Source organism: Channa argus, chromosome 15 (assembly GCF_033026475.1).
Source record: "Channa argus isolate prfri chromosome 15, Channa argus male v1.0, whole genome shotgun sequence".
Taxonomy (NCBI): Eukaryota; Metazoa; Chordata; class Actinopteri; order Anabantiformes; family Channidae; genus Channa; species Channa argus.
In genome coordinates this window covers 8,678,296-8,688,125 of record NC_090211.1, presented here as the reverse complement: position 1 = coordinate 8,688,125, position 9,830 = coordinate 8,678,296, and positions in this window count along the sequence as shown.

Below are 9,830 nucleotides of genomic sequence, written 5' to 3'. Positions count from 1 at the left end.
TGCACTGTTTTATCAATTAACTTCCTAACTGTGCTTCTTCTTCACTGCTTATTATGACAGATTTTATGTAATTAAACAACTGTGAAAAATATCAAAGTTTTCTAAGGTTTTCTTTAAATGTCTGACCAACTGTCCAATAATGACATAAAACACAAGCCTTTTACTTTTTAAAATACCTTTTTCTAGTGTTATTCCACAAGCTGGAATAGGCCCCATAGGAGACAAATATTACAATATAAACATAAGGGGTCAGTGTATTTGTTTGGAGTGTGTTTCAAGCGTTATATTAAAAGAAAAAAGTGTCTTTTCGTGTCAACCAATTTTTTTCTTGCCTCAGTGGAGCAAAGCAGAGTCCATTTCAAAGCTTCAGCTAATCTCTTTAACATCCCGTCAGGTCGAGTTCTTCACTGCTGTTTTTTTTTTTTTTTTTGATGTGCCAAAGGTCATTGTCTTGATCTTGCATCCTATGGCTACCTTCCTTCTCTCAGTCACTCTTACATACATTACAGTACAGTACCTAAAGGTACCTATACAGTACCTTTGGCTGACAGTGTCTGTTAAATCCCTAACAATTTGGCCTGTAGCTTTGTAAAATGTTTTTTCAAAGTAAAGTGAATGCATCAATCAGACACTGAGTGCCTCTTAAGATTGTGATGTCATTTGTGAGGCTTTCAAAGTCAACAGCTTCTCTGGTGAGCTGGTATTTGAAAAGATTGTTTCTGTGGAGCAGCAACATGGTAAACAAGGTTTTCTTAAATCTTTCTTCTGTTCCTTGCACATCAGTGGGGTTTTCAGAGGAAATCGGTTTGTATTTGCAGGTGCTCAGCTGTAAAATGCACTTCAGTGATTAGGTGCACCTTGTTGACTGCAGAGATGGTAATTGTTTTCTGCTGGTGCCACAAAGTCCCACAGGAGTGATGACGCTTACTGCTACATCAAAACTGAATCACACGTGGTTAACCACACCCTCACCATTACCCCTCTGGCTGTCTGCAAAGGTCATGCCAATTATCCACATAGTGAGCATGACCTTTGGTGTAACATGTCATGTTTGATTTTTGCAACATGTGCATCACAGAACAGAACAAGGAAGCAAAAGTCATAAATAGACCATCACAACAAGTGAGACTGGGACACATTCCCAATCATTATTGGCTGATTAGCTCTGGAGGAAACATTTAATAGGTTTTGAATTGTTTTATCTGCACTAAAGAACCAATCTATGACAAGATTGGAGTAATATTTAAAATGTATTTTTCTTCCAGAAGAAAAAACTAATTTAATTCAGTGTTAATCAACAGTGTTAGATTTGACATTTGGTGTTTAGTTAGGTGTTAAAGATCATACTAATTACTGTACCAAAAGTTTTGCTGGGTCAAAAGTTTGTTGATCCACATCTCCATCTGCCCTGTAAATCAACAGAGCAAAGTTCTGCTGCAGGCTTTGATTGTTGATGTCGACAGTTTATATACAGAAATGGATTGTTCATTTTTCAAATGAACAAGAAACCTCACTAAACAAGGTGCAGAGACTTAATGCAATGGTCACAAATTGGTTGTGGCTCTAAAAGCACTAAACGTGATTCATTATGACAGTTAAGGTGAATCAGTGGAGATGGGAACATTTCTCTGCTTTATGTAGACTTGACTCAGACTAAGAAGAAAAGTAAAATCTATTTACATGAATCTTACCTGTTGAGTCTGACATTGTTTTTCCCACTCAAGGGCAAAAATGCACCCAATAAAACATTTATATCACCTTGAAATCAAATGTATTTAATTGCGAATGATTTTATGCCCATGACAGCACCTTCTGAATAAAATTGCTTCGACCTACATGAACAAGTACTTATTGAGGTGTCAACGAATAACAAAATGATTCAACTAATGCCTCAGCTACATCTATTAAATAACAGCACTTTTTTCTTTCTTTTTTTAACCACTAACACAACATTTTACTGCACAAGTGCTTTCTGTAGTATATTTTCCAGAAAATAATGCTGTTTACTCCATTGTAATTGTCCAACTAATAGTTAAAATAAGCACTTTACATAGCATTAATTTCATAGAAGTTTTAATACAAAGGAATTGAAATAACTGTATTCAGCTTGTCTATTACCAGAGGTTAATTAGAACCTGGAGTGTATCTCTCCTAAAGGTGATGTTTGATATCTCTAATTGCAAGAAAGCAAAAGAAATTTATTACACAATTTATTAGAATGCTAGGAAAAGTACAACATCTCTGAAGCTTTTAGGTGCTAACACAATTAATTTTGGGATAAAGTGAGTAGGTCTGCAGTGTTCTGCTTTTTTGTTTAGTTTTAACGTCTTACCAAAACATTGTTGCAGATGCAAGACTTTATGTTACTTTGTGAGTGGGTTATGGATTACCTCATGAATCTTTACTCAAGGACTGAAAGGGTCTGTCTTGCCCCCCACCCATCACACACCACCCTCACCTTACTACTTGCTGTCACACAAAGGTAATGATGCTGTAAATCCATGATGCACAAATCAGCTCTTGGAGGCAGCAGAGAGAATATCAGAGTATATCTTTATTTATGCTGACAGTTTTTATGTATACAAATTTATTCAGATCACAAATTTGGTTGTGCAAACAGCCGGTCCCAGCTCCTAGGAAAATAAATAAGGTGCGAAAGTCACAGAGACAGGGACACTGAAAGTCATTCAAAAGGGCATAGGTTTTTGTGTAAAGCGCTATGAATATAGAGAACAAGCTTTTTCCTCCATTGAGCTACTGCTTAATTGACTATTTTGTTTAGTACATTTGTTTTGTTGTCATGAGAATTTAAAGTCTTGTTTTTGCCCCCACCCTCCAAGTTATGACCCATCGTTTTCCAGCAGCCTGTTCATAATCTTTTCTCGATCATTAAACCCTGCCACATCATGCATCAAATCTCCCCTTTGTTTCCCTGATGTTTGTCTTCACTGGTCTCTTTTTGTCTTCTGTTGTCTTTGTTTTCCTGGTTATATATGCACTTGAAAAATTTCCAATGATCACAACTGCAATTTGTAATACCTGCAGTCTTCCTTCTTGTCCAAATGAAAAATTGTGCAAACATAAATCCCTAAAGATGGCATAATATGGTTAGTGTATTTTCTTGTCTCAAGCAGAGACAGTGACACTAGTTATTTATCTTTTTTGCTTAACTAATTGCTTTGTGCCCCTGTATGATGCATATTATATAGTGTGCTTCAGGTAGCTCTGCAGAAGATTAGGTAAAACTGAACTGCATCGAGTCACATATCCAAAGGCTGACAATGGATTGATGATGCAGGTTAAGGAAACCTATAATGTTTCTTCACTGTGACAAGAATTTGCATTAGTCATGAACGCAAAAGGAGTCTCTCAAAATGAGACACTGGCGTGATTCATTTTGGCAGAGTTATTTTGGTCAGATAAGACGTGAGTTTCCTAGCCACTGATCTGTGTTTCCTACAGTGAGATACACCTGGCCACCACAAACAATAAAATGGGGTTGGTTGTCTTTATTTGCTAATATTCATTCCCAGTTTCAAATAATTAGAAAGTGATTAAATGAATAGGGAAATATGTCGTATGTACAATGGATTCTCCTCCAAATTGAATGGCAAGGCTAATTCCTTTATTTTTACTGTACACTGAAGACATTTTAAACTACTGAGTCAAGAAGAATTCAGGATTGTGTTTTATACTTGTAACTATGTTGTTGCTGCTCCCATCTCTTGTCTCGTCCCTTGAAAAGGAGATTTGGACTGTCAGTGCAACTTTAGCTGATTAAATTAAGAAAAGTTTTTTGATGGTATTTTTATCATTATACCTTGAACAGCATAGAGATTTAGCAGAGGTTTGATTGATTGTAACCCATTGTTTAATGATTGTGAAAGAAAATGCATATGCTAAAGCAGCGCTGTTCAATTAACAGCCATGTAATCCTGAGTAGTTTACAGGAATTCAACAGAAAAGAGAAAAAGGCTGGCATGAACCAGTAGTCTGAGAGAAGCCTGTTTTATATGCAGTTTTAAATGAAAGAAACATTATTGATCCCTTAGGGGAAATTGAGTCATCGTAGTAGCAAAAGTAATTCAGCAGAGATCAAATGAAGTGGAAGCTAAGCACAGGACATAAAGCCATGAAACAGAGCAAAGTAACTGCTAGGAAGGAGCTCATTAAAATACAAAAGACCTTATCTCAGATTGTGAGTTTGTATCCCCTTATTTTACAATGGCAAAAAGAGTAAAACAAAGAGTCCTTTTTAATGAACCTAATATTTATTGCACATTGAGCTAGAAATTAAAGTTATTTTTTATTTAACAAGTGGGATGCAAACACTTGCACTAATAAAAAACAACATTCTTACTAACTGAAAGTGCATTGCTATGATGTAGGCTTTAGGATTAAATTAGCATCCCCTTGCACTGAAATGGCACGTGACGGTATGCAAACTTAACCCTAAACCTAGCATTATACCATGGAATTTATGCTAGTACAAATGTATTTTAGTATTTATTTGGAGCTGACATCTTGAACCAGCATTAAATAAAAGAAACTTTGCCATAAATTATTATTAAAGTAGAGGTATGAGTATCAATTGCTTTGCTGACATGTATTGTTACTGAAAGTCCTGTCTTCAGCTCGGACTTGCACCGTAAATAACAAGGAATTTAACTAAACGATTTGGAATTATAATTGTGTTTCTGTGCGAGAAAGGAAGAAAAAAAATATTTTAGGCAGAGCTGTATACGCTGTGAAATAGAGGGAGGTTTCTTCTTCGCAATGTGCTCGCAGTTTCATTTCATCTGTTGACTAAAGTAAAGGTCAGTTGTGTAGAGAGAAGGATGACGTGAGCTGTTCATACTAACAGCTCGTCTGTTTGTGAGTATGTCTGGGTGTGTGCAGCTCCATCTCACAGACCAGTGCTCCTCTACTAGTGATGCCTCTGGCCGCAAACTCTTGGAGAGACAGAATGGCTACAAGAAAGTGAGAGGGGGCTCAGTGGGGTGGGTGAAGCTCATGTTTCATTAACAGAGCATATCATGCAGTGTGTGTGTGTCTGTGTGTACGTGCATAGGGAGATGCAAGATCACAGTTCCTTTAATTAGAGGGAAAATGTGTTGAACAAATGTAGGGTAATCACTGTCAATGGCATCAATGTTAGTCTACCTGTAATCAGTGCTGATCAGGGGCAGAGCACACCAAACAACCTGATGGCATGAGACAGTAGAGTAATCTGATGAGTCAGTAGCCCATTTGAAGCATCAGTCATCATTACTGACTGAGTGCTGAATCACAGTCAAACCAATGTCTCATGGAATTATTTTCCACAGAGGGATGGTGAAGTTATCGGCCCCTCTGCCTGTCAGTCAGCTCCAATCATCTTATCAATAATAACCCTGGACTTCTGTCTGGTCATGGAGCAACTGACCTTGCTGGGCAATTGTCTTTATGCATCTGTATGTTTTTCTGTGTGTGTGTGTGTGTGTGTGTGTGTGTGTGTTTGTGAGTCTGTATGTCTGTCTTTCTGTCTGACAACTGCCACCTTTGGTTCTGTCTTTCTCAATCACAGCCCATCTCCACAAAGTTGACAGTTTTGTAACAAGAATAAGAGGTTAGATTTTATCAGGAAAAAGTTCCAAAACTTACCTTTTGCATTTCGAAAATGATTTTATCAAAAATGTTTATGCTGAATAAAAAAACTGACTCGGAATATGGAATACGGAATATTTTAATTTTAGAGCTGCTAAAGTTCAAACCTTTTTTTTTCATTTTTGAGTTCAACATGATCAAGCACTGTGAGCACCATCACCAAGACACATGAATGATGATGTTTATTCAGTTTCTCTTTTAAAAGCGAAGTTGACCAGCGCTCTAATCTCCCTCACACTGTTTATGGCTCTCTACTGCTCAAAGCACAAAGCACTGCTTAATCCGTGAGCTATACATCCATGAAACATGAAAGGAAAAGTTATCATGTCTCTACAAGCTTTGTTTTGAGTCGGTGACTGAGATAGGGTCAGTGGTCACAGTAAAGGCAGGCAGGGTTTTGTGTCTTCTCAAATTTTATTTTTTTTAGCTGAGTGCACTTGATGCACCCTGAGGCTCTAGCTTGCCATCTTTTGTGTCAGAGGTTTGTTTTGTTGACCAAGAAGTGCTGGTATTTGTCTCACCTTTATTACTTTTTAATACATTTTTTTGTCTGTCTGCTAATACTGTATATTTGTGTTTTAGTTTGATGTGGAAGACAGATATTTGTACTGGATTTGTTCCTGTGTAGGTGAAGTTGGATGGGGTAATGGTATGTTGTACTTGTAGCTGAAGAAATAATTATTTCTGCCTCTGTCAGCCAATGTCAGTGACAGGCCTCTATGTGTGTTTTAGCACCCTGTGATTACCTGCTATTCTTAGAATGACTATTCATTTAATCAGCTCTAATTTTGCAATTGGGGTTTCCAGACATCTGCCTTTGTCTTTTTTGCTTTACTTCTGTAATCACTTGCTTCCGCCCTCTAAAAACAGAAAGTGTGAAAACTGCATTTTTATAAAAAGAAACAAGTAGGGATGAGCCTGTGTATGTGTGTGTGTGTGTGTGTGTGTGTGTGTGTGTGTGTGTGTGTGTGTGTGTGTGTGTGTGTGAATGCCTGTGTGGTCTGTTGTACTGAGGGTGGGGGCTGAGCAAGATGAAGTGTTTGGCTAAAGAATAAAAATGGAAATGGTGGCTGTAATATATTTTTGTAGCCAACATTTCTGCTATGTTTTAATAAGGCATTAGGATATCATTTAGGTTTTAATAATTCAGTAGCTTATATCAGTCATCACAGATCTTATTAAACACTATTATAATATTTGAGATGGGAAAAACAACTTATAAGCAAGGATTCTGTCCAGCATATCAAGATGTACTGTAATTTTACACAGATTACAAGGTGGAATATTAAAATAAATAAGAAAAAAAAGAACATTTTACTGTAAGGAAAAATAAAATAATAAATTAGTTGTTTGTGGGATATTATGACTGATTATACTTTAAAATGTTAAATTTACCACACTTAACATTATTGTTATAAAATTAGTTTTATAAAACTTAACTTCACTTTTGAAATGTTGTTTTTAAATAAACAAGAAATAGGTTATAAATTAGCGAACTGGTACTGTAAATTTTTTTACAGAACATCAAGCATTAGCTCTTTCGCTGTTTCCAGTTATGTGCCAATCGAAGCTAACTGACTAAGCAGTCTCAACTTACGGCAGTGCTGGAAATTCAGTATGCCAAGCGAATTGGATCCTTCGTTTGGGAAATCATATGCTGATAATAACCAGGCTTTCAGTGAAGAGTCATCAGTGAGTCACATTTCATTTATTTCCAGTAAAGAGATCAGCCAGAGGATCTATTGTTTGGCTTAGCTGAGTCTGTCTGGGTCAATCCTGTCCTGGCTGGATTAAAATGAAACAAGTGGAATGTGACTATCTCATTCTCTAATGTCAACAAAAGTCACGAAGTCAAAATAACTGAGCTGTAGCACTGAAATAGTTTTTTTTAGAAAAAAATCCTTTCAGTTAGAACAGACTACAAGCTACTTGCTCACAGCTGTCAAGACAAAAGTTCAGTTTTTTCTCGCTACTCATATTGTTACTGTGGTCTATACTCAAAACCACACTGGAATAGCAAAACGAAACCCAATATGATGTTAGCTAGAAAGACAAAACAAACCAAAAGCCTTTCTTTCACTCCCTCTCTCTCTTTGTGTCTGTCCCTATTGATGTTAGGGCTCTGTGGTACCTGAACTGGGACAGAAGGTGCAGAAGCTGTTTGTCTCGACACTTGCTTTGAGGCATCTCCAAAGGTCATGAGCATAATAATAACAGCAGGGGACATTCTGATTAATGATAGTGGACATTTTATTCAGGAGCACAAGCAAACCCCTGCTGGGTACATGCAGGGTCAGCCAGATATGACGCTAGACCAAGTTTCGGTAATAACCACGTTTACACCAGGCCTTAATTGCCCCACTCCTGTTGATTTAACTGAATTAGAAAGCCAACATTATGACCAAGCTGAGGCTGAGCTGCCAGCAGAAATGAGGCAATATTAATACGCAATTTCAATTTCCCAAGCATCCCCACCTCCGCAGACTTTTCTCCGTAATCCAATCAGGTGAGGTGAGTGCAGATAGAGCCTCCTTATAATAACTTTAATCATAAGTAATGTCAAAACAGGAGCTGGAGAAAAGGGGGAAAAACGACTGACAGCCAGTCATTCCCTTGTTTCCTTTTTTCTAGTGTAATTCAGAGCCAGACTCATGTAAGAAAAAGAGACACTGTCATGGAGGTTGCGACAGAAAGTGATAGTGAGGGAGGGATAGAGGAAGACTGAGCCAGGAGATTAAGAGGGACAGTGTGAGACAGGGGAGAGTGTGAGGGTCTGCATCAATGTCAGGACAGTGAGAGTAAGAAACGTGGCAAGCAGTGATCGAGGAGCAGATTTAGCCAAAAAAAGATGAAATGAGAGGATTAGATAAGGGACAGAAAGCTGGAACTGTTCAACATCTCTTTCCCACACTGGTGAGATTTGATTGTTTTGAAAGGACTCACCATGCTCTGAGTCACAGCAGATGGGGAGCCCTGTCAAGTCTTGTTAGAGGTATGCAGCCACTGTTGGTGGTAAGACTCAGCCACTTCATCAACCAGCCGAAGAGCCCGTCTGTCAAGATAATGGTTTTTATTTTGTTTAGCTATTGTCACAGTTACAGCCAAAAATCAATCTTCTGTACCCGTGGAAATGGCCTTAAAAGCATAAAAGTGTAGCCAAAATGGAAATGTTGCCATTGTTTATCCACTGTAATAAAAAAAAAACTGTGGGAAGATAAATAGTACAGAAGAGGAACCACCAAGAAGTGCTTCTTCAGAACTTCAAAGGGCATTTCAACACCAATCTGCAGCTTAAGATGAGTCCGAGCCATATTTGAGAAAGATACACATACAGCCTTTGTCCTTAGCTTCAAGTTGACATCTCTGTAGTCAAAACTTACATTTACATTTCCATTCTAAATTTTGTGAGATGCAAATAAACAGAAACCAATACATCAGTCAGCTAGTTGTTACAGCTCTACATTGATAATCACAGCTTGAGCAGCCTTGGTTGTGAGGGGTTTTGTAGGTTGTGAGGTGTGTTGTAGCATAAACCAATTATCCTGAAGCCAAATTTTCCTTCAACCTCAAAATAATTTTTATTCTCTGGAACTTACATTTACACTGGAGTTTATAATAAGCTGTTTTTGGCAGTATACTCCACACACATGTTCATTCACCATCGGATGTAATTGACTCAACATGTTTTCATGTTCAGGCTTTAGTGCAGAGGTGAACATAACACAAACTCAGACAGCTTCAACAAGCATCTCAATCAAGCAATATATGACCTTTTTGTCTTTTGAGCTCCATGCTGGTGTCACTACTAACTTGATATATAGTGTATTGACAAACAAATTTTCACTGCTGATTAAAGATATGATTAAGGATTTTTTTTTCTTTTTGTTCATATAATTAAAATCAAATCAAATCAGTAAAACCAGACACTGTTGGCTTCTTTGATTTGAATGTTTGTTGTTTACTACATTACTATTCCTCCAGTTTATAGCTGTGTGTGATTAAATAAAAATGTCTGAATTACTCTGTCTCCAGCTGTGCCATTTCATGCTATTTATACTGGAGCTGTTAAGGATCATTTTGGTATTCCTCTGTGCAAAGCAGTGAGTGCTTGTGGAGACATATTAGAGTATTTTACATGGATGCCACTGAAACTACGAGCTCCCTGCTATCTTTGGCTAAATGGG